The sequence below is a fragment of the Condylostylus longicornis genome, unplaced genomic scaffold (assembly GCF_029603195.1).
Source record: "Condylostylus longicornis isolate FDR11 unplaced genomic scaffold, ASM2960319v2 ptg000135l, whole genome shotgun sequence".
Classification (NCBI taxonomy): Eukaryota; Metazoa; Arthropoda; class Insecta; order Diptera; family Dolichopodidae; genus Condylostylus; species Condylostylus longicornis.
In genome coordinates, this window is record NW_026578103.1 from 13075499 (window position 1) to 13098517 (window position 23019).

A 23019-nucleotide genomic window follows, 5' to 3' on the forward strand; every position below is an offset into this window, starting at 1 on the left:
ACTTGAGGCATGGAAATATTGAAAAATTTCAAATATCATTTCAAGAGATTGCTCTAAAAATGTTTTTCATTTAGAATACTTTTTAATTTCTTATAAAAATAAATTAAAATTTTGATTTAAATTTTATATAATATTGCTTAATGCAATTCTTCTGATCGTGGCAATAGTTTTAAACTTTCATGCAAGAATAATTTCAAAATTATCTTTTGAATAACTTTAAGTGTGCTATCTATAATACATACAATCAATAGTATTATGTGTGTCGGTGGAATTTTATTTATTGCAACTAATATTTTTAAAATTTCAATAAGTTTATGAGAGTTCAATAAGTGTAGTAATAGTAATATTTTGAAAAATATTGTATTAGATATAACAAGAGAAATATTATTAGAAACTTACTATAATAATTAAGTAAATTCAGTGTTCTATAAAATTTTAAGGAATATATTGTAATTAATTTGCTAGGAATTGGTGTATATCAGGAATATTATTATAAAATTTTAGTTGTTGTATTTTACTATATGCACATATAAATTAATTATATTATTAAACAAAGAGGTTCAAAACTGCAATAATAATAGTTGATCATAACTTTCAATAAACTTTATTATTATTTCTTTATTTTTAAAATAACAATTTGAAATTAATTGAAAATAAAACTACTTCTATAACCACTTAAAATAATATAAGATTAGGAAATATAATATTTAAGAACATAGGTATTTGTATATTATTATATTTCTTGTTTAAGACTTTTGAATTGTTCATACGTGGGGGAGAAATTTTTTCATATAGAAAATTTGTTAATAATAAAAAGTTTTTAAAATGGTATAAAATATTTTAACCCATGATTCTAATTTCGGTATCGATTCTGAATTTAATAGAAAATTGCTTTTTTTTTTATTCAAATTGCTATTTTGTTATATATTTTGTTCACTCTTACCCTATTTGTATTGATACACAGTGAAAATTTAAATAAAATGAACGTGTTTCGGTGTTTTTCTTTTTATTCTTTTAAATTAGAATGGAAACTATAAATCTTTATTTAGCTTATCACTAATTTTATAATTATTAAAACAATTAAATGGATATTAAAATGTAGCGCTCATTATTATAACTAAAATGTTATAGTAAATCAAATTAGATCTCATAGCATTATTATACGAATGCCGATATACTTATGCTAAATTCAACATATAAAAGAAATATGCTTTTCTTCTTTCTCATTAATTAGTGCAACAGTGTAGGGTGACCACCATATATATACCAAAGAGATGGATTTTCATGTATTTGTGATAAATTTTGGTAAATTCAGAAGTTTAAAATCATGTACCATAACACCATTGCCTACTTACAATTGCCTACTTACAACTGGAATAGTTGCAAAAAATTTATTTTGGTTAAAGAAATCAACCACCATTTGCTTTTAATTTGTAATATAGTGATAAAACAGTAAATTTTATTGAACATACTAGAATATTATTTAAGAATTAAATTTCGCCTGAATATATGCAATTTTTTTTGTAGTTTTGAAACAACAAAATTTCATTGCCTTTTATTTGGTTTATGAATAAATTTTATATGACATAAAAATTTTCAAATCTTTATTTAATAGTTACATGCCTACAAAATAAAAGTTGCTAAGTATTTTTTTTATTATTTTGTTTTGCTTTTGAAATTTAAATTGAATAAATTTTTGTACATTAAAGTTTATCATTTCTACATGAAAATATAACAGTCATAATACTAAAACCAAGCTATTGAATGTTAAATTATGTATAATAAATGGGTCTTAGGAATTTTTATACATAAGTGTGTATGTGCAATGTTAGCTTTAAGAAATTTTCAATATTATTTCTTACGCATTTTTCTTTTTTCAAATCTTATTTTTACATTTTAAAACGTTCGTACATATAAGTTGAGTATGCAGGGGAGTGGAAGTTTAAGAATTGTCGCGGGTTTTAAAAATTGAAATTTCATTTGAAAATTTTGAATATTTTTCTTTTTCACTCCTTTATTTTTCTCTTTTTGTTCACATTACCACTTTTACTCAGGTGAAATTTTCATAAATTTAAATTTTGTTTTTTATATGAAAAATGTTCGCTTAAAGATTTTAAAATTATTCTTTAAAAAATATTAAAAGATTTTTCAGAACTTGAGTAAATAACAATTTAAAAATGAAAATTCTGTTTAAAATTTAATTTTGTGCTACATTAGAATTCGACGAAGTCTTACTCCCATAATTCGAGTACATTAGATTCCAACTAAGTTCAAATTTTACAATTCCGAGTATGATAACAAAATAATTTTTTTAATTTATTTAATAAATTTAATAAAAATTTTTGTATTATAAAAAGGTCCTGTTTTTATTTTAGAAAACCTCTAGTGGTAAAATTAAAGAATCTTTTTTAACGAAATCTGATTTAAATATTTTATGAATTAAAATTTTTGTGGTATTTAAAATTCACAAGAATATTTAATAAGAGAAAATATTAAGAGAAATAACAAGAAAAATTTTTAAAATTTTCTTTTTCGTTTGTTTATTTTTAATATATTGCATATCCCATAGTATAGACAACATAATGGAGACAAAATATACCAAAAATAAACAAATGAACAAAAAAGTAACATCCTTTTTAATATTTCCTTTTCTTGTATAAGATAACAACAGTAATATAGTAGAGGAATACTGTTGTTGCCGGTATTTTCTTAAACGAATGAATAATTTTATGATAGAAGAAAACTCTTTTAGACACAAAAGGCAGGCAATCTCTAGAGAAAATAAAAAACACCAAATTTTTGGAGTGTGTGAGAGGAAATATACAAAAGTATTTCCATATATAAATTATAATTTTCATCTTGTATTGTCTTTTTTAATTAGAATTTTTTTAAAACAAAAGGACTCAGATATTTTTCAAATTAAATTTAGTAATTCCTTAACTCTCTTATGTTGAATAGGAAAGGATTTCTTTTTTTATACTCGTACGAACGTATGTGCGAAGGGTATACTAAATTTGCCTTACCCTTTGTAACGCTAAGAAATAATGATATGATCTGAGATATAGACTCAAGTATATGTTTTTGGTGGAGTTCTGGGTCGATTAAGTTTTGTCTGTCCGTCCGTCCGTCCCAACGATAACTCAAAAACTAATTAAGATAAGTTCACAAATTATTTATTATAATAAATTCCAGAACACGATTTAAATTCGATATGATCAACTGGTTCGGATAGCTGCCATAACACTTCAAAATTTAATTGGATATATTTCAGAACTTGTAAACTTATTTGGTGGTTACATCTTAAAAACTGATCAACCTACAGTATTGAAATTTTGCAAAATAAAATATGGTAAAATCCTAAAGTTATATTCATTAAAAGTTGTTGAGATCTCATGAGCACTTATGATAGAATTCTGCCATACAACTCCAAAAGTTATTTGACATTTTTTTAGAAATTATTGCAGCTATAATATAGAAATTTCGGGAAAACAAGTGTATTATTGGGGCTGTTATGTGTTATAAAAATTTGAAATTTCTTACAACTTCAATAGCAGTTTGGCTATTCCTAGAAAATAGTGAAATCACAATACTGAAATTTTTCATAAATTAATATGGTAATACGGTAACTTAAAGTCATAGTCTGTCCCATGTGCGAGTAAATATGCCATAGCCTCATAGGATAACAAATTCGTACGAGTATCACAGAGTCGCCGTGATCAACTCTATTTTTTCTCGTTAATTTTATTTTTTTCTTGTATTCACGTATTTATATTGTTACTCGATAACAATTGTGAATAAAATTTGTTGTGAAAAGTTAAAAATGTTTACGCGTTCATTAAGTAGAAATCAGCGATGCTTTATAAAATGCTAACACTTTATTGAATGTACATCAGTACATATGTACCTATTTTATAAGTAATGTGTATGTATGAAACATTTAAAAAAGGAAATAATTATAATGGATTAATAACAGTATCAAAATTACCCTTTTTTTGTTCTACAAAATAATTTTTTGTATAATAGTTACGATAATGTCAAAGCCAATAATAATTATGGCCGATATACGTGTAAAATTGTAAATAGCGTATAATCAATAGGGATATCTACAAATATTATATAACTTTATACGCACATATAATACTATATTGTATATAAATTACTTTATTTACCGCATAGAATAATTAATATTCATTTTTGACATTTTATAAAAAATAATAATGAAAAAAAAATATCCAATATACAGTAATTTTTGTTCTAGTATACATTTATGTGATTTGTAACATATACCATGTACATTCACCAATATAACATGTACATCTACCAATTTTTATGATTTAGACGAAATAAAACTGGGTGTTTAATTAAATTTGAGAGTTGAAGGGTTTAATTAGTATTCCTATTGAATTTGGTTCCAAAAAAATACCGTTTTATCTGTTTTAAGTATACCGAATAAATATGTTGAGAAATCTGGTGATTATGGTACAGATTAGTGATCTTGCTAAGTACTGAGCAATTAAGTAATTAGTTGTTACTTGAAAGGAATTCAATATTTAGCATTATAAACGAACAACTTCTCGATTTCGTATTGGGGCAGTTATGGAAGCTGAAATTCTTACACATATATAGGCGCATTAAAAATATTAAAAATTATTGAATAATTAATTAATTTTTATACAAACTCTACTTCCAAAAATACTGGGAAAATAAATGAAAGCATAAAGATGAAGTCGTTTAGATATGTGATTAAATAATTTAATATTGCTACTCATATTTGAACGATTTTAAATTTTTCATATATAATCTTTAAGTTCAAATAAAATGAGTTTACAAAGTTGCGTGATATTAAATTTTCTTTATTATTATAAATAAAATTTGGGAAAAATTTTATAATCATTCAAAGTTTTATGAGATTTTTGAAAGCTAACCCAATTACAGTATTAAATTTATGTACGTGCTTAGTACACCCTCTTATATAATTATTTTGTGAGTGTATAATGAGTGAGAAAATAAAATAAGAAAATAATGCAGAACAAATTTCTGTGGTATTAAGGAATAACTGTCTAAATTGAAAAAAGTTTGAGAAAATTTTGAAGAATTGAGGTTTAGATCAATTTTCAATAAGTTTAGATGGAAAATAATAATTTGGCTAGAAAATTGAAGGTAAAATTAAAATTCAATCAAAAGAAACCGCTGAACAAATTTTTTACACTTTTTTCTATAATAACACAAATAAATAACCAAATTTTAAATTAACGAACCTTGTTGCATTTTAGTGTTTAACAACACAATAGAACTACTAAATTTGATTCCGGCAGTATTTGCTAGTAACCATTTTTATAAAATCATTTAAACAGCTAGACAATAAACATTTTATTAAATTTGTATTTACGAATACAACAGAACTTTTTCAGCAATTAGAAAAAAATAAATTTTCTGAATCAACAATGTCCTTTATTTTTCAGCAAATATACCAATAATCATAACCACAAAAAATAAAGAACCAAAATCACTTTTTATTTGTACTTTTAATCCATTTCTCTTATCGCACAATCCATTAAAAATTTCACCTAGTTAGCACACTTATACTATACGTATTTATATACAAATTAATGTATAAATATAATTATATGAACGTGTTTATATAAAATATACAACAAAACATAATTCTTAATTAGAAAAGGAACAGGAACAGGAGAATAAATTATTTTATTTTTCTAAATTTTCATATGTACCTTCACAAATATACTTACATACGTACGTATAATATTAATTTTTGGACATGTCTCGAACATAATTCTTTTATAGAACATAATATTAAAAATATAGGCAAATTAATACTATAAAAAATACACATTATATACACTGGGCTTCATTACATTAAAGGCAGGACAATTTTGTATTAAAAATAGTTTTAAAGCGAATTGACTGTTGCCTTATTAAATAATTTTCAAAAAAATAATTCTTATGGGCTTTGTGTGAATTTTTTGGCATTCAAAGTCAACACTTTGGTTCTTTTTAAAATGGCAGTGTACTAAAAGCTGAGTGATAGTAGTCGGTTGTAAAGCCAGGAAAATATTTTTATAATGCAAGTTAAGAATGCACTTTACGTATACCTTATTGTCTAGCAATTGAGAAGAGTGCCATCTGGAAAAAACAATTGGGTAAGTTTCATGTACACAAACATATGACAAAGTGTTTAAGATATAGACTTTCTCTGAAGAAAAAACACGAGAGATGTGAGCATAATAGAATGCAGAGTATAAATTGCTTAAATTTTTATTTTTACTAAATTCCTTGTTTTCTTCACAATTAGATTGTACTTTCTTAGTGAATCTTTCGGTCTTTATTTTGGTGATGCTTAGTGTGTATGTATATACATATGTACGTTACCCTCTCATAACTTGAATGCAAACAAGAAAAAAAAAACAAAATTTATTTTAATATTTTGAACTAAGAAAAGCAATTTTAAAGAGTCCTTTAAGCTTAGGGTTAATTTTTTTAGCTGAATCATGATATTTACATTTTTTTTGTTACCCACACAAACATTTGTTTGTATTAAAGTAATGATTGGGGTCGCTCCGAGTCGATTACTTTACATACGCAAATATACACTGTATAAGATACACATATAGATTACAGAAAAATTGGAGTTCGTGGTATATGGTTTGTATTAAAAGTGAGTTAAAATTTGAACGAGTTGGAAAAACTTAATTTATATTATTTTCAGTATAATATTATGCTAGATTTTAGGAGTAACTGCTATTTTAATACTTCAATGTAGTTATACATAAAATTTATGTACGGATCTTATTTTTAGGATGACAGGGATAAGTAAAAATAATTTAGAAGAACCTTTGTCGTTCAATAAAATTTAAATTATTATATTTATATAAAATATAAATAATAAAATTTGGGTCTAAAAAGAACGTTAAATGTTAAATGACTTAATGATATTTTTACATATTCTGAATTCTCTGATCATTACGAAAAATGAGATGGTGAAGTGAACAGCAAATAAAAGGCAAAGCTTTCCATTTAAAATCAAAGACACGAGAAATTTAGAATATAGCAAACGCGTCCGAGCAATTCGATTTGTACATTTTGTCGTTGTAGCCCATAGTGGTAATAAGTAGATTTCTATTTGGAAAATATTTCAAAGTTTCTATACAATGCACCTTCGTGAAGGGTATATTCACTTTGGTATGGTGTTTGTAACCACTTGAAGGAGTTGTCTCCGGTATGGACATATATATATATATTCTTGGTCAGCGTAAAATTCTGCGTTGATTTAGCCATGTCCGATTGCACAATAACTCAAAAACGAATAACGAAATCGGCATCAAACTTTCACAAGTTGTTTCTTTTGAGCAAACGGCGGCTGCTATTGTAATTGGACCAATTCGGACGGCGGGTTCAAGTAGTTGCTCTACAACTCCAAAAGCTAATTTTAGATATTTGGAAAAATAATAGAGCTATATTAATGAAACTTGGCAGTCGTGTGCCGAATTATAGGTCACACGTATCCCTGAAGTTTTGGTGGAATGATTGACAGGCTGGGGGGCTGCCATACAATTCCAACAGCTAATTTTAATTATTCGGAAAAATAATAAAACTAGATTCATGAAACTTGGCAGTTGTGTGTCCAATTATAAGTCAGACATATTCAGTTTTTATAGAGTAGTTTGCCTTGGTACTCGTAAGTAACAATGAGAGCTAATTCTAGTAAACTGTTCTTAAAAATTTTCTTGATCTCAAAAAAGAATACGTATATCTATTAAATAGCTCCCAAAAATCTTAAAAATTTTCTCTTAAATTCTTCAATGTCCATGCAAAATTATGTTATTCAATAAGAAAAGAATAAAGGTAGATTCAAGGAAATCTAATGAGAATACCCAGAAATTTTTTTACCTAGGTATATGGTAAATCAAATAGAATATTGTGATGAAGATTTCGGACAACATACATTTAGATTCTGGTTATTAATCATAATTTTTTTCTTTGTAATAATTGATCATTTTTTATTTTGTACGTAGCTATTTATTTGAAGTTTGAATTTATGATTTAAATTTTGATATAATATACAAACATACATATATATAGTCTTATTTATTTTTGTAAGGGTTTACTAAGGATATGCAAGAATTATAATTTGATTTTTTGATTTATCTATTTTCAAAAAAGCTCATTGAATTTTTTCAGTCAATTGAAATTCAAATAAATGTTTATTTCCGTTGATGTGTTGATTAAGGACTAAAAGATTACAATATATAGGGAATTAATTCATCAAAGTCAAAAGGCCATGAATTGTTAAAAAGATAAGATATTCGTGTTTGTGTTATCGCTAATTTCCTATTCATTTGTATAAGTTTATATTTTTTACGTTTTATATTTTCTTTTACAACTTCAACCTGATACTGAAACTGATGATATTTGAGAAACTCATACAATTCTACAAACAATTATATAACTATTTAAGCAGTCAATAAAATTAAAGTCTTAGGCTATAAGGTATTAGATAGTGATTGAAATATATATCTATACATATTATGTACTTATTTGTATGGAAATGTTGGAATCGCCTCGAGTCGATTCACATTACTTCTACGGAATATTTACAACATTTATTTTAAGTTCAAAACACATAATTTTTAAACATTCAAGAGAATATCGTCTGGTCACTGATCATAACACGTCGAACTATATACCAACTTATAGAAAAAAGAAATTGAGGAAATTAATGAACATGTATATATCGCTAGGTGACTTTACATCATCTTTATGTAGAAAATGAATAACAAATCCTGGTAAACTAATTGGTTATTTTTTACTCTGGATTCCAATATTTCCGCACACTACATAATGAATTTTATAATGGAATAATTAATATATAAACTGTTTAACGTAATTTGAAAACTATTTTAGGAAATGAATCGTCGCCATCATTTCTTTATACATCTAAATGTGTTAGGTCCCTCGTTCGAGTCCAGTTTTGTTTCCAGTTCGAGGTATTAATTTTTTTTATATATGTTTTTCCCTGGCTCATCCCTTTTATTACGTCATCATATCTGTTTTGCAGTTTTATTAACAAATTCATTATAAATTCCTTATAACTTACTGCTATTGTTTAAGCTGAATTTAGCAGTATCACAGAGATTATACTGAATCAAATTTAAAAACAACGTTATACTAACAACATATAATTTAAAAACAGTGTTCCATTCATAACCTTCACGCAACTACTCTGTGTATGCAGTAGTTTTTAAAAAAAATATTTGAATTAGTATACCTACATTTTCAAAAATTGAGCAGAAAAGCTAGGGAATTTAATCGCGTTTAAACTAAAATTGAAAAATTTCTATTTAATTTTACTGCTTTGGCATTATTCAAATTCCAAATATTTTTACAAACTTTTGTAGTTTTTTGAAACAAAACAAAAATTATTCTTTATATTTTTTGCTTTGCTTTATATACATGCACACATACATGTATTAATTAATTTTGACAGTCTGAAAACTTTTTTCCACTATAATTATATTAATTTGTTTTTCTATTAAGATTAAGAAATGCGAGTAATATTTTTATTAGTAGAGAGGGGGCAGAGTAAATAATTTTTGCTAAATATTTCATAAGAGTCAAAAGTTTTTCTTTACACATACACATACAATAGTTTTATTACAGTTTCTTATTTGTATAAACACTTAAGTTGTTGTCATTCCAATTTGTAGTTTTGTGTATGTGTGTATGTTACGCTAAGTCAAATATTATGTATTGAATATAGTTTATGTATACGTTTGTATATACATATATATTTATTTTAAATTACAAGAGGGTATGGAAAATTGAATTAAAAGAAAAAAAAAATGGAAATTCTATAGAGATTCCAGTTTTTTTGCATATATACTCATACGAACTATTTAGAATTAAGAAGATCTTTTAGTGTACATTGTACATTTAAATGAAATGCTTAACAGGACATTTGTACACTTTCTGAAATTAATAAGATTATGAAGTAATTGAGAAGATAATTTCAAATTATGTGTACTTTATATAATTGGGTATATTATGTGAAATATAGAAAGAACTTTGCATTGAATGTAAAACTCTATTTTAAGATTTATAAAAGAGAATATTTGATATTTTGCGTAGTAGAGTTTAAACTTTTTTATACTACAGGGGATTTCTTTTTCAACAAATTGTTATTAATTTATTTTAAAAATTTTCTATGTGAATTTTTGATTTTTAGTATTTTTTCGGTGAATTTTTCGTTATACACAAGTTATTTAATTCCCTTGATTAATTTGGTTGCTTTTACTTTATAATTCAGTTGAAAAACACAAATTGCAATATTTATTAAAATAAATATTTTATATGTTATATAATATCTAACGTTTCGAGATTGAAACTTATAAATTATCCAAAAAGGCGTAAATAGCACGAAATCATTTCTTTTTCTTCAAAACTTCAAAAATGTTTTCATATTCTTGTTGTTACATCCTAAATTGCTAAAAATTTTTGAACTCCACGTCTCAAAAACAGGCTCAGCTCCAACTAAACTAAAAATGTTTGAATTCCTGCAGGAATGGTATTCAAAAAACAAAGGGATTACACATAATAAATTTGAAAGGGGCAATTCCAAGAAAATTTTAATATTTTTGTTTTGAAAGTGTGAAAATTTAAAATTATATTTAAAAACCATGTAAAATATCCCCCTTACATAAATTAAATATATTAAATATAAATTACACATACTCGTAAGTATTCCTTATAAATTTATTTTGTTTTGTATTTCAGATCATAGGAACTCTCGACGAGAAAGTTACGAGTACTTGTTCTAAACCTGTACTTGGTATACCAAGTGGACAATCAAGGTATTTATTTATTTTAGATTTTTTCAATTTTATTTTAGAGATTTTTGTTTTTGAATAAAATTTCATAAAATTTAATTATTTAGCGTGACTAACTACAAAATTAAACCCTTTCCCATTATATTAAAAATTAAATTGAAAAGATATTAAAAATTTAAAGATTTTCTTATAAAAAAAATAATATTGATGCTATTAAATAATATTGTTAGTTTTATTCCCATTTTAGTGATTGATTTGTAAAAAAAAGAAAACAAAAATCCCATCAATTATTTAAAAAGAAATCCTAGAAAAAAAATATTTTTATGTATTCATTAATTAAATTAAATTTTACAAATCAATTTTTAACACCACAATTTCATTATAGGACAAAACCATTTTGTTTTTATATAAACTACTTATTTATTTATAAAATAAATTATAAACATTTACACCATACATACATGCATGTGTTTATAAGATTATGTTGAAAATTCAATATCCTATCGCCCACAAAAATCAAAAAGTTTTTTTAATCCCAAATAAAAGAACGAAAAACAAACAAAATTTATTTTTGTTTTGTTGTGAACCTAAAATAAATTTCGTAAATTATTAAAGTGATATACGGTTGACCTCAGAAAATTTTAAACCTTTCATTTGTTATAATATCCGGTTTATATAATAAAAATATCCTGCGTGTATTTTATTATACGTATAATTTATTTAATTTGTGAAAATTTAGAGATCAAAAGCAAAAAAAAAATTTAATACTTTTATTGGAGTAAAAAATATTTTTAAATCCAATTTTATAATGCGTTTTTATTATGGAAATAATAAAATTATATTAGCAAATGAAAATTCGATAATTTGAAAGGGCTTTTAGATTCGATATATGATTTAATAAAGAGCATTTCTATTACAAAAATTTTTTATGAAATATTTTATAAGTACAGGGTCATGTAATTGGTTCCGAAATTATGTTTATAATATTTTTTGAAATTTAAGAATCGCAAATCGTTCAAGTCGCAAGCAATAAATTTCTCAATGTTGTGAAATAATTATTTGTAATATAAGTTTAATCTAACATCACGTAACGGAACTTATGGTGTCTGATAATAAAATTAGCCTAATCGCGAATGTTCCTTTTGTACTCACTTTTTCATAACTCAATTTTTCAATTGGATTTTTGCATTTTTTTCTCAAATCGACTGAATATCTCACTTTCAAAAACAAAGTGAAATTTAGTCATTTTACATGTATTCGAAAAATACATTGTATACAAATATATGATTGTTTTCATTTTCTTCTCACTTGTTGAGTAAAATAGCGAGATAGACGATCAGGTCCATAATATGGTCCTTTAAACATTTTTATTTGAATTCCTCTACTTGAATTCCTCTCCTATAATTTTTCTACTTGAATGTACTCAAACATATTTTCTATGGAATCATATTAAGAATTGCTGTCCTCTAGTCCACATACCAAAATTTTGGGATAAAGGAAATTATTAATTGAGTAAAAATAAATTGAGTAAATTTGTGTAGATTTCTTGTTCAATAATGATAAAAACTACTTTTTTAAAAAACGTGCCATAGTTTCGAATTTTCCGCTAAAGAAGTTGTCTCATAAGTTGTTTTGGGAATCATATAAGAATCGTATATGATATGAACATACATATATTTACTTTGTTAGTAAAGAATGTGAAAAACAATTATGGAAAAATTTAATCCAATTATTCGAAATATTTCAATCATGCGGTTCTCGTTAAAGTAATTGAAATTATAGTACACTGAGAAAAAAACAAACAAAAGCTTGGGTATACTTGTGTTATTGAAACTTATTAGTTATAAAATTGAATACAATCAAATATTTGCTATTATAGATTTCAATTTATAAATTAATTTGTAAAAATTGAATTTTAAATTTTACATTTTTGTAGAACAATTGCAATTCTTTTGATAATATTAAATTCTTTATAAATTTTAATTAAAATAATAATTTAATATTCCTTTTATAAATTTAATGAAAAAGATGATGAAAATTTTAATAATGGAAAAAGATTAATAATAAATTTTTCGCATATACAACGTAGATCAAATATTTTCACAACTTTATACATTTTAAGTAACCCCATGTGTACATGTTCAACTATTTAATTCAAGATATTAATAATGTTCAATAGAACAATATTTTGATAATAAAAAGAAAAAAACAAGAAATAATGAAATTTGTGACCCATTTAAGTTGATTTTTAATATGAAATTTGTGTTGATATTCGCTGCTAAATTCAAAAACCTTTTAGATTTGTGTTTTTATAACCCTTTTTTTCACTAAATTTGCTCCCCAAGGGGTACAGAAATAAATAAAATTTAACTTTCTTCAAAAAAGAAAAATATTATATATGAGCATATCTAAATGAAATCATCATTTATATACTGAAATTTATAATAATGTGGTTAGGATTGTGTCATAAATTCGTTTTATCGTTAATAATATATTCATAACGTCATTAATATTTTAATAATAACAAATTAATTACTGTCTTTGAATAAAAGATTCTTAATTTTGGTCCAAGGTCTCCTACTTTTTTTTATGAATTTTCTTACTGTTAATTTAACTTATAAATATTTTGGAATACTGAAGATTTATATGAGAAATATAGCTCCTAATATTGTTAAATTAGATCTAAAAGATCGACTTTTAACAATCGAATTATTTCATTTGGGTCACAATTCACACGTATAGAGACTATTATGATCAAATCTGATCTATGATTTCCCTCTTCATATGCCCATTTGGTAAGCATTCAAGCTGTTCAAAATTATTTCAGAATTTGGTTTTGAAAACCAGAAATGATACCATTAAAATATTCCTTACTGCTGGTATTGGAAACAAAATTTATAGAAAAAAGTAGTTAATTAAAAATTATTGTTTTTCATATTATAAATTACCAAGTTCCGCCTTATTTTTTTTATATACCATTAACTCGAATGAAATATTTTTAGCCGTAAAATATTGGAACAATATATCGAAGAAATATATATTAAATTTAATAATGTTATGTAAGTAGCAAAGCTGTGGGATGAAGCAAGGATTGTATAGATTTATTTATTTATTTTTGTTTCGAGTAACATTACTATGCTTACACATGACTACAAAAGCTGTACACATATATGGAAAAAAATCCATTAAAAAATGTCACTGCGTATTTTATGATATAGAAAATAAATAGAAGAAGAAAAGAATAAATAGTATTACAAGGACAAAGCGTGCATTCACAAGTAGTTTTTTTTTTTAATAGAGAAAATTTTATTTTATAATATTAGAAAAAAAATAAATGCTTTTAATATAACGGAAATCTTACCTAAGTAAATGTATGTATGCACCTATGTATATATATACGAATATATATGAACTTTAAACTGAAAGTCAAAATAAAGAAAACCGTTAAGAGGATCTAATGTAGCAAAGTAATTTTTAAAAAGGATCAAAATTAATGGGTTTTTTTTTAATTTTTATTTGGAGAAAAGAAAAATGACGAAAAGTTCTTGAAACAGATTTTCTTATTTTATTTCAAAGACGAAAAATTAAATCTGTATATAAAAAATAGTTTACTTTTATTTTTTTCATTTATTTTAATTTTGTTAGTCCTTTAAAAACGCATGCAAAGCAAAATTGCATGCAATTTATTTGAATATTAAAGGAATTTTAAGAGAGTTGTATTATTAATTGAAAAACCTTTACTTATAATAATTAAGAATAGCCTTTTCAGTTCCATTAAATTTACATTACGTCCTGTCTCCATTGATTTTAGAATTTTCCTAACTCATTACTATTTAATTTACTGAAATTTGTCTATATTATTTCGTATGCCAAATACAGTTTTTTCAGTCTAAATCGAAATTAATTTTTTGAAGTTCTGAGTACGAGTGGCGCCCAGAATTTAATCTCTATGAATCAATTTCGTTATTCTTAATATAAAATTCTTAATTTATGCTTGTAGTAATTTTTTTTTTGCGTATTCATTTTTCAATTTTAAAAGGACACAATTTTTAATTGCTCTTACTGATTTATTAAGAAAAGTTTATTGTTCCTTCTATTATTCTTACAGTATTTGAAATCGCATACCTGTTTTTGTGTGATTTATAAAAAATTTATTATACATATATGTAATATGTATATTTACATATATACATGAAATAATGAGTAATAAATTACTGTTATGTTGAACAATTTAAAAAGAAAAATTTAATGAATTTTGATTCATTGATTAAGAAATTGTTGAAATAAGGAGAAGTAGTAAAACTAATAAAAGTATAAGATGTAGAGTTGCCAAATATGCTGATTTTGTGTTAACATGTCCTATACAATAAATATAATTGGAAAATATATAGAGTTTGGTGCAACTCATTTTAGAAATGCTCCCATTTATTAACAAAATTTGTTTTTTTTTAAGCTTTACTTTCATATTTTTAGTTGAGTTCTGTAGAATATGTTTTGAATTTTAAAGCTCAGCTTATACAAAAATATACTATGCAAATTCGAACTCGGATAATTATAAAACTAAAACATAAGAAAAATTGTTGCAGTTAGGCTGTCTCTGTAATTGTAGTTAATTTTTATACCGAAATATGCTTCGCCATTTCAAAAGAGCTTTTATGGTTATGCGGGATGCTGTTATCCGGTTGAAAGCATTTACTTTTGAAAGTACTTTAGAAAATGTGACAGCATAAAATTTTTTACATTATGGATACGTTTTTTTGCATTTATTCGGGGTAAATTGTCACAAATCAATTCAGCAATTAATTGATTATTTATTTACCGTATTTCGCCTTTGGTAAGTTACGCCTGAAAAATAATTTTTATTTACACATACAAGCACCTAATATATATAGCGTTTTGTTTTTAATGTACAAGTATCTGAAAATTTATAAAGCATTTTAATGTCATTATAATAAAAATAATTTTAATAATTTTAATACAAAATGTTTACATTTAATAGTCGATACAGAGTAATTTTAAGAAATGTTTCCGAAATATGAGAGTTCTTATTTAGAACAAATCCGCAGCTGATCTATATAAATATCATACATATCTGAGTTCAAATATTTCTAAGTTAAACAAGAATCAAGAAGGAATTATTATTGTATACCAAATAAACATTTAAGAATAATTCAATTATGTAAAAAAATTCTGATAGATTAAAAATTTCAAAACTCTGGTATTTAAATCCAATCAAAGCTCTGGTATTTAAAACCAAATTTAATCCAATTTAATAATTAAAATTATCGAAAATTCACTTCAATAATTTTCACAATTGTAATTTTAAAATTTTTTATGTAAACTTGCTTTACTTAGTTAAGCATATTGTATAATTATAACGCTGGCAACGAAAGCGTATGCTCAAGTAACATTATGGTGTAGAAAGTACAACAACGTCGTTAACACCCATTCCCTTAAATAGTATAATTAAAAAATAATACACTTTTACATTTTATAATTCTTCTATTCATTATAATAGAAGTTTTAATTTCTAAAACAAAATAACTGTAGAAACCAAATCCTTTAAAAATTTTTTATAATCGAATTTTAAGATCTAATTCTTTTAAGGGTTATTAAGTATATAAGGGCCATTTTATTATTATTATATAATTTGTACATATTAAAATTTATTAAAATTTTCAAAAATTTCTTCTTAATATATTTGTGCCTAGCAGCAATTTACTAATTTTCTCAACTTTTTAATATTTAATTTCATGGAAGTTTTCTTCTTCTTATTCCTTTGAAAATAGTAAAATACACATTTATAATTTTGTAAACATATATAGGCATAAGTTTCTTGCGAATTGCTTAAATATTGTAAGAAAAAACAAGAAAAAATGAAATAAAAAAAAAATTATATTCTACTTTCTATAAACAATTTTTAATATCCTTTTTAATTTTTTATTTTATTCTTTTCTTTATTTTTCTGTTTAACAGTTCTTATTTAGTTAAAGTAAAGTGCTTCTTGTTCATATTCGATTGTGCGTTTAATTACATTTTCATGGAATTATTATTATTTTTTTTAATTATTACACCTGAAGAGCTTTAATTATTATAATTTTTTTTTTTCATTTTATCGGGTATGTACCTATATAATTTTTTAATGATGTTTAATTTTCAGAAAAAAAAGGGTGAGCAACGTCAATTCAAAAGGAATGTTATAAACTTTTACATACATATACATATGATATAGTTGTTAATATATTTACACATTATCATTAATTTAGTTTTAATGGAAATATAAAAAAATAGTTGGGGTAAGAAAATAAAATAGGTTAATAATTTTTTTTTATAGAGAAAGTTAATGGAAATTTAATTGAAAGTTAAATGTCATATGAACTGTAAATGAAATATTAAGAAAATCATAAACTAAATAATTAATGCTCTTTTCTTTACCATTTTAAAAATTAAATAGATCATTATAAATTTCAAATTTCTCTTCCATTTCGATGACTTAGCTCTTCATACTAACCATTCGAACATGATTATGAGTGAAAGAATTAATTTTGTTCAATTAAATATTGCTTTACGTTCCACTCCTCTAACATTTCTTTTTAGGAGTGCATAACTCTTTGTCGGATGAAACATCAGAGTGGTAAAATTAGACTTATTTTCACGCTTTGGACAATTCGTCAAGATTTAAAAGTTATAAGTAAATACTTTTTTGAATGGTTTCGTATTTGATGGCATTGTTGAATTTTTGCAAAATCACGTTTTAACACTTAAATTTCATTGTACAATTAGAATTTATTTTGATGTATTCAATGAATGACAAAGATTTGTTGCAGATTTATTTTCTAATTCTTAATTTGTAGTATTGCTGTTAGATATAATCTATAATTGGAACTAATTGATAGCTCTGATCAAATTCCAGCTAGGTTCAGTTATAGGATAACAATAACAAGGATATGGAAGGTTCATACGGTAAATTATTTATACATGTATTTATGTTTGTTAAGCCTATATGATTTTAAACAAGCCACAATATCGAAGAAACATCCGCTGTTTCAATTAGGAATATATTTACGGTCATGTATAACCGTAATCGTAGGTGCTTTTTCTTCTTAAAAAGTTTTTTAGAAACTAGTTTCCATTACAGCATATAAGTTAAATGATAGTTCAGTTTATTTAGTGATCCGTCATGGGCCAACTAAAATTTTTGATTCATTTCTAATACAACTGCAGATTTCCTATGTCTGCTCTGAGAATTAGTTCAGATTACTATCATTAATTGATTAAGATAACTGCACCAGAAGTTTTAATTGTGTTCTTGTATATTTGTAGTCCATTCGTTTAAAGGTAAAAAAGAGCAATTTTCCGCGTCGAAATTTTGAAATTCATATAGAATACATATATAAATGGAACTGCCCAAAATGAAGCGAAATTATCACCGGGAATTTAACCAGCAGTATTAAAAAGACCTACAATTCTATAGGTGGTGGTTTTTGACATAATCTTTTTTCACGTGTTTGTGACATTATGTGCAAAACACTGAACAGTTGAGTTTGCCGTTCCGCTGTTGTTTTGCGTGAACAACGGAACACTTCTGCTTTTGCAGTTGTCAGTTTTGGTTCGGACTTAGCACTAAACGAGTCCTCACATTATACCCGGGGGGTAAAACACAAAAAGGTTGAGTACCTTAAACTTCAGTCCCGATAGATTTGATTAGAAATATTCTACGTTGTACTTATATTTTAAAAAAGAAAATGTATTTATTTAGGAAACGTAGGAAATGTAGGAAATATTTCAAAACTTCACGATAATAAAATTTATTATTCAAAATTTTTTGTAAAATATAAAAATCTTCGATATAATTAAAAAAAAATAATTTACAAAATTTAATATTTTTTCATCAGTTTTTCATTTGAATATAAAATAATTTGCACCCAGGGGTTTCCGACTTTAACTTTTAAAATTTCACATAAATTATATTATTTTTTTTTTGTTCCTTATATAGTTTTTCTGGCAAAAAATTCGGTGTCACTTATTAAGAGCAGCCGTCCAAATTCAAAAAAAAAAAATTTTTAATTCTTTGCTTTAAAAGTTACAAAGTCTCTGAAGTAAAACCTACACTTCATAATTTTTTTTTTGTTTTAATTTTATGATTTTATGAAAATAAAAAAAAAAATTGTTGAAAAAATGGTCAGTCACGTAATTGTTTCTTCACTGTTTTTCATCACTGTTTCATTTTTTCCCTTTCAACATTTAAAAGGATTAAATGAGAGCCAAAAGCTCAAAGTATACACAGAAAGAGAGAGAGAGAGGGACAAAATTAATTTATTCATTTCATAATAACACCAAAACAACAAAAAAAATTTTTAAATTTCTTTATTTTTTGTATTTTTGGAAATTCATTACTGGCAATAAAGTTACACTTTGTTTTTTAAATTAGGTGAAAAAAAAGTTCTTCTTGGAGGAACAAACCAAAAAACAAAAACAAAACAACGCCAGGTTGTAAAATTTTTATTTTTATGTTTACAACATACATACTTACAATTTACATACAATTTTTGTTTTTATGGCAGCAGGAGCACACATATACACATACAAAATATTTTGCTGTTATTTATTCATAATCACTTCTCACCATGAAAATAAACTTTTTCAATTCATGAAAATTTTTTTTGTTTTTTTTTTGAAAAATAAACGAAACAAAAAATTTTTTTTTGGCCCTCCTCCGCTCATACAAAAAAAAAACAACAAAAAATTTTATGTAACCTTCAGCGTACTTCCGGTAAATTTTTTTTTTATTTTTTCCTGAGTTCCAAAAATAATAAAAAAAGTTAAAAAAAGAAAATTTAACGAAATCTTCAAGGAATTTTATGTTTTTTTTTTTTGTTTCGTACATTTTTAGTTATTATGAAAGTTTTTTGGTCTCTTGAAAAAGTTCTAAAGTTAAAAAAAATATATTTTTTTTTTTGTGCTCTTGCTTTTGTTTTTTATAAAATTTAAAACTTTACACAAGATAATTACTTGAAATTTTTTATTTTAGTGTTCGCTGAATATTTGGTCTTAAAAACAAAAAACATTGAAAACATTTTAAATGAAGATTTTACAAAGCAATTGTGAAAATTCATAAATAAGTTACGCAAAATTGTTGGTAGTTTTGCTCAAGATCAGTCTCAAGACTTACCAATTAAGTGACAAAATGGTATGTATACACTTTACATGAACAAAATTTTAATAGATATAGTGTGGTAAATTTAGTGTCATAAATTAAGTATACAATGAATAATGCACACATTGAACAATACACAATATTACAAGTGACGACCCTAGACCTAGAGCAGCAGCATATTTCTTTAAAGCAAATCTAATGCTAGTTAAAACATTTTGATTTATAGTACATTGATTTCATTTTCTATCACATCTTCTTTCATTTCATTTTCTATCACATCTACTGACGAGGAGTACGCGAGATCGCACGATTTTAAAAATGCCATAAAAATGTATGATGTTTTTTAAGTTTCTGTGATAACATAACGACTATAATAAATCTATACCAAAAAAATAAAAAAAAAACTGAAAATTTTTATTTATATTGCATTATACTGTGGGATCAAACATCAACATTAATTCGACAAAATTTGATGTCAGTAGTTAAAACTTAAGTACAGTAAATACAAAATCGGAATAAGCTTTTTGTGTTTGGTTGTCGAATTATGTGGGGTTGGTTGCAGTTAATCAAGTTGTAATCCTTGCAATTCCATATAAAGTTTTGTGCTGCTTTTATTCACCTACTTTTGTGTGGAGTCATAGTTACTTGTACGGTACTTTACTAGGCTTTACTTAAAGAGATCCGGCAATGATTAATAGATGGTTGTTACTATGATTTATAAAAGAAGTAAGTTTATGATGATAGTGCTGTATAACATTAGTTTTAATTCTGAGCACTTGGATACTGAAATTAATAAAATATTAAATTCAAATATGATTCTCACTTTGAAAATGTTGTTAATGTAATTCAGATCTAATATTTTACATAGAGTAATATTAAAGTTTTCATAGAACGCTTATAGAGTAAATTTCTGCTAAAAACAAAAAGAAAAATAATAATATAATTTCTTTGTTCTTAAACTGTGTATACGTAAAAACAAAAAAAAAAAAAGAACAAAATTTAACTGATATCTTGAACTTTTATGAAAAAAAAATTTTTGTTCCCCTTATTCAAAATTTATGGTAATATGATAAGAAATTTTTGGAATATTAAACTAAGAATGATCCAATAAACCTATAACAGTATAGCAGCAATATTATTTAAATAAAATGCTTCTAGTTTTTCATTCCTATTAAAATGCAAAATAGTTAAATAACTTTCAAAATCAAAAGAGCTAGTCAAAAAATTTTCTTTTACAAAATTCAAAAATAGTTCGATAAAATTTAATATTAAATAAAATTAAAAGTTGTTGAAAAATATTTAAGTTTTTTAATAATTTATTATCGAAAATAAACTCAGGTTAATTAAGTTTTTATTTCACTTAAATAATTTATATAAGTGTTGTCAAGAAAAGACAAACAAAGTGGAACTAAATTGCAAACTTTTTGTATGTATACAAAGGCAACAATCTTTCTTCTATTTAAATTATTATTCTTTCATTTACTTTATTTTGTTGCATATAATTAGGAGTAAATGGATATTTTAAAGAAAGTTCAGTTTAGCAAAAGAATTATTTTTCTTATAATGGTACATTGTAGACTCCTGAATGGTTAACAATGACACATATATGCTTTTAGGTGTAATATTTTAGTTGAGAGATTCCCAAACGTTTTTCTCTCGTAGATCCCTTGTCATATTTTTAAATTTTTGATAGACCCCCTGCTACTTTTTTTGATAGAATTTTTAGCGGCAGGAAAGTACACCTATATGTTGTGAGAAAGTTAAATAAAAAACTTATTTAATTAAATTTTTTATTAAATTTATTAAATTTACTTAATTTAGTTATTAAATTTAAATAAGAGTAAAGTAATTCTTTGTCTCATTCATTCTCCATGAATGAGGCAAAAAAAATCTGATGTAAATTTGGCTTTTAGTAGAGTTTCGTTTTCTGCACTCAAATTGCCTGAAATGCTTGGCAGCTAGTTTCGGTAACAAGCAGAACTCAAATATCAAATTTCAAGAAATTCCATCAATCCGTTCTGTAGATATGTAAAATTTTAAAAATTTGCCCTCAGATCAGTTTCCGGCCTCTGATCTTTCCAAAAAATTTATATATTCATTGTTTTACTACGAAGAATTTAAATATTAAATTTCAAGGAATGGCAAAAATCTAGAATTGGCTTACAAAAAGACCATTTCCCAAGCCTGATATATCCCAAAAGTTGATCAATTAGTGCTATATTCAAAATAAATTTACATATAAAATTTCATCAAAATCGGTTCAGATCTCCGAACTTGAGATACGCACACAGACCGACAGACTGACAGCTTGTTAAAAATAGTTTTTTTTACACTTCCCTACCATGATGAAGAGCGTTACACTTCCCTCCATGATGAAGAACATAAAAGTTCACTTCCCTACCATGAGTCTTGGGGGTCTATACAGACCACGTTGGTAATCATTGTTTTAGTTGAAAGTACATAAAAGAAATGATTTAATTATATTTTTCGTATATTTTAAAATTTTTGAATAAAGTTTTCCAAAACTTTAAATTAAAAAAAAAAAAATAAATAAAACAAACAAAAATATATTTTCAACTTAATCATACCAAGAAATTTTAAATTAAGAATAAAAAAAACAGAAAAAAAAGGGCAGTCTTTAAAATTAATGTGAATTTTTTCCTTTAAATTTTCTATTGAAAAAAGGTCATTTAGCAAAATTTATTGATGACAAATCCATACACTTACAATCTAATTCTACATTATTTTAAATGTGTGTTCTTTATTCCAAAAACAAACATATTTTGATTTTAATGTTTTTTCTTTTTAAAATGTTCTATACACATTCACCTATCATTTACCAATAATATGAGGAAAATTCTGTTGTTTATTACTAAAATAATAAACCAATTGTGTCACATATCCTTTTTTTCTCTGTTTTATCAATTCATTTTTATTGTGTTTTTATTTCTTCAAAAATTTTTTTACATATACGAGTATAATGTACAAACAAACATAATAATATTATGTATAATATAG